Here is a 4,226-nt window from a genome sequence, read left to right on the forward strand (position 1 = left end):
AAACTTTTCTCCAATGTTCCTTTTCTTTTTCAAGTTCTCGCTGAGCAACTTTATCAATTGTTTGATTCTTCTCGAATCTGAGACAGTAGTCATACCATGCAGTTATATTTGTGATATGCTCTCTACTTGATTCATGCTCTTTAAGTCTAGCCCCAAGATGAATCCAGTTACTTAAACCATCATTTGCTAGCTGGCCTCTAACAAGCCCCCTTTTTAATAACTTGCAACAAAAACAAAATACTTTGTGAAGGTCGCTACTGTATACAAGCCAGTCTCTGTCAAACATTTCTCCATTTGAGAGAATTTTGTTAAATGATAATGCAGAAAACCTTCTAGAGAACTCGTCATACGGACCATGCTCAATATCTTCTCTTTTAAGACCCTTTTACAACACAATATCAATCTTTTTAGGATCAAGGCCATCCCAATTTCTAGGATAAAAAATATCAGGCTGAACAGAATTATTCATGTCATCGGAAATATTAGGACCATGATCTTCATCAGCAATATTGGCATCGTTACCTTCACCAATTTCCGTCGTGGGAGCCTCGACCTCTTCTGCATTATCACTATGACCATCATCACCTTCATGAATTTCTGTAGCGGGAACCTCAGCCTCTTCTGCATTATTACCATGACCATCATCAATATTAGCTTTTGGTGTTTGATTTTCAGAATTAGTTCGGGGTCTTTTCAGAACAAATTTATCAATGGCACCCTTTGAGATTCAGCACCCTCTTCTAATTTAAATTTCTTCTTACGCTTGAAAGCACCGGAATCATAGTTTCTTCTAGAACTAGAATGCATGATTGTATTTGTTTATGAACCAAACAAAAAATAATATCAATGAATTTAAACTGATAAACTCCATGAATTATAGGCTTGTAACTTGTATAGACAGTTATAAAGAAAAAGATAGAACCTTGATTTTGGACTTGGACGAGCGACTATTGAATATCTCGAATATGTGACAACTTCTGAACTTCAACAACTAGACAAAAAAATCTTCTAAAACATATTAGTAATTAGTAAACTGTTGTACAAGTTTGCAAGTTTTTTTGTATCAAAAATAGCTAGAGAAAAAGGGAGTGTAGGGCACCGCACCGGTTGGCCTTCTCTTCGGCGGCACCTCGGCAGCATGGCCGGCGGCCAGCGGGGCGGCGTCCGGCACCGCGGCAGCTCTGCTGCTTTGGCTGGCTGCAGAAGCGATCGCCGATTCAGTCGAAGCGAAAAGATGGGAAGGGAATTAGTGAAGGGATTATTTTTTGAAAAAATTAATGAAGGGATTAGGCAGGGAAGGAAACGACGGAAGTCACATAACCTACGTGCTTTGCGGTTGCCGTTTCGTCTATCAATCAGATTGATCCACGAGAGATAGCGTACATGCATACTGGATTGAGGCATTGAGCGGGCCAAGCCCAAAAAGGAGTGCTTGTTGGCCCAAAACTATTTTTTTTCAGACTAATACATATAGTATATGGACCCTATTTGGGGGCCCTGGATTTTGGGGGCCCTGTGCGAGCGCACAGCTCGCACAGGCCCTTCAACGGCCCTGTCTTTAGGAAGGCCAAGTATATGTTGTTTACTAGTTTTATCGAGTACAAAGTTGTATCTTGTGTCCGCGAATGTAATAGTGTTGCTCATAAATTAGCGGGTCAGGGTGCGTCTATGGAACCTGGTGCTCATATGTTGTGGCATGGTACGGTTCCAGACTTTGTAATCTCTGATGTAGCCAGTGAATATGTTGTACTAGGTGGTTAATGGAATCTATGTTTCCCTGATAAAAAAATAAAATAAAAACAGGTCCAAGATGATGATTGGATCCCGTATCTCCAACTACTTTTTGGCGGTCTGAACTTAGTGCTATAGCAAGCGCTGCTAGACACCGTGCCAACCTGCTGTTTGTGACAAGTAAAAGAGCGTGACCTACTTGAAGCGAGTCAATCCGATTTTCTCTGGGTTTCTTTCGTTTTCTTTTCTTTTTTCCTCTCCATTTTTCATTATTTCTGCTTTTTTTCTTCCTTTTTTTTATTTTTTTCTTGGTTTCTTTTGTTTATTTTTCGGATTTCATTTTTCCCATTTTCTTTCTTTTTCTTGTTTTCATTCTCTATATTTTGTATACGGTAAGAATATTTCTCTAATACATGTTAAACATGTTTTCAATACATTTTTTTAATACATGGTCAACATTTTTCTATAAATATTTTAAACATTATTTCAAATGCTTGATTAAAATTATTCAAATTGAAGATAAATATTTTTTTAATATATGGTCAACGTTTTCATGTAAACACTTTAAAAAATTCAAATACTTGATTAAAAAATTTTAAATACAAGATTAACATTTTCTAATGCATGGTCAACCTTTTTTTAAATGCTTGATTAACTTTTTTAATATAATATTAAGATTTTTTGAACACATGGTCAAAAAATTCTAAACAATTTTTTTTTAAAATACTTTGTTAACATTTTTCAAATACTTGTTTAACATGTTTTTCAAATGCTTGATTTAATATTTTTATATACATGATAAAAAAATTCATCATTTTTTCAATACATGGTCAACATTTTTTCTATATGCATTTTACATTTTTAAAAATACTTGTACAACATTTTTTAAACGCTTGATTAACATTTTTATATACATGATTAATTTTTTAATCATCTTTTTAATACATGATCAAGTTCGGAGACGGAGCGTACTTCAGCGACCCGGAGGGCGAGGCGGTGGAGGCCATGGAAGCGCTCCTCGGCAACGGCAACAGCAAGCCCAAGGTGTACACGGTCGGCCCGCTGACTCTGCTTGCGCCGGTAGTTTTGAAGTACGCATGTATACAAGCCAGCAATTTTTTTTAACTCCAGTAACATAGATGGCCCGGGGAGGGGGGCAGGATTTACCACAATCCGTGTCATAGAAACACCGGCCAATGGCAGGGCGCGATATACGCACAGCGATCCGTGTCACCGTCGATCTCAGCCGTAAATTATTTTGAATCTGCAACGCCAGTGCCAATCAATCAATCCATGTATAGCGCAAATTACGGCAGGTATCAATTCCTAAGTGTCCGCTACCGTTAGGCTCGGACCACCTATAAACACCCGTGCCCTTCGCTGCTTCTCCCAGAGAACACAGAACGGCGGGTCTCGCCTAGCCTGAGTCACAAGGTGCCGGAGCGCAAGGCATAGCAACAGTGAGAGGTACACAATTTCAGTACCTCCCAACTGTTGTGGTACTAGATTAGCCTTATTACTTCTTCCGGCGGTAATTTTTTGTTTGCTTTCATTGTGTTGGTCGTCACTCGTTTCAACGTGCATGCATAGTTTAGCCAATGCAGTATCTCTGTTTTTTAGCTAACAATCGCTGATATAATCTGATCAAAACTTATGAACTTGCTGGGTTAGACCGTGATCCTTTTGCTGTGTTATTTGTGATATTTTTCTGCAATGATTTTGCTGTGTTATTTGTGATCCTTTTGCAGTGTTGTTTCTCTACACCACATGTAAAATATACAATCCAAGATATATTTCTAGTTGAAGTCTAAATATTTTGGCTTCTACACACGTTCTAGAAACAACAAATTTTATGGGGGTAGGTGGTCACATTTGTTTCAGATGTCCTACAAAGAATGTGTCGCTATGTTATCATCTTATTGCATTTTTTTACTTTTACGCACGACCCACTATTTTGTTTGTAGGCACTAGTAGAAAAGAGGGCTTTGATTCAGGCCGGGTCAGCCCATTAGTCTCGGTTCAGTCCAGAACCAGGACCCATGGGGGCACTGGTCCCGGTTCGTGAGGCCAGGGGCCTGCCGGGCCTCGTGGGGGCATTGGTCCCGGTTCGTCTGGCCCCTTTGGTCCCGGTTGGTGGGACGAACCGGGACCAATGGGCCTCGCTCCTGGCCCACCACCATTGGTCCCGGTTGGTGGCTTGAACCGGGACCACAGGCTGCCCTTTAGTCCCGGTTCATACCACGAACCGGGACCAATGAGGTGCCTATATATACCCCTCGCCCGCGAGCAGAGCACTCCAGTGCTCTGTTTTTCTCTGGCTGGCGAGAGGAGGGCTTTGTGGTGCTCTACCTCACCTCCTATGCACATGAGGTGTTCGATGAAATGCCCAAGCTACACTAGTTAAGCTTTCTCGTCTCGAAGCTCGACCTCAAAGCTCCATTTCCCTCGAGATTTGTCTAGGTTTAGCGGCCCGTCACGTTCCATTCCCGTCTTCA

The 4,226-nt window shown here is 40.7% G+C and overlaps 1 long non-coding RNA gene across 1 annotated transcript; it reads right to left on the bottom strand.

Annotated features, from left to right (window-relative positions):
• Window positions 1–346: 346 nt before the first annotated feature.
• LOC123074105 (uncharacterized) lies at window positions 347–1,269 on the bottom strand. Its single transcript, XR_006435860.1, has 3 exons — window positions 1,105–1,269; window positions 923–991; window positions 347–621 (listed from the first exon to the last, which is right to left on the bottom strand). It is a non-coding gene; the product is annotated as an uncharacterized lncRNA (long non-coding RNA).
• Between the last annotated feature and the right edge of the window lie 2,957 nt (window positions 1,270–4,226).

The sequence above is a fragment of the Triticum aestivum genome, chromosome 3D (assembly GCF_018294505.1).
Source record: "Triticum aestivum cultivar Chinese Spring chromosome 3D, IWGSC CS RefSeq v2.1, whole genome shotgun sequence".
Classification (NCBI taxonomy): Eukaryota; Viridiplantae; Streptophyta; class Magnoliopsida; order Poales; family Poaceae; genus Triticum; species Triticum aestivum.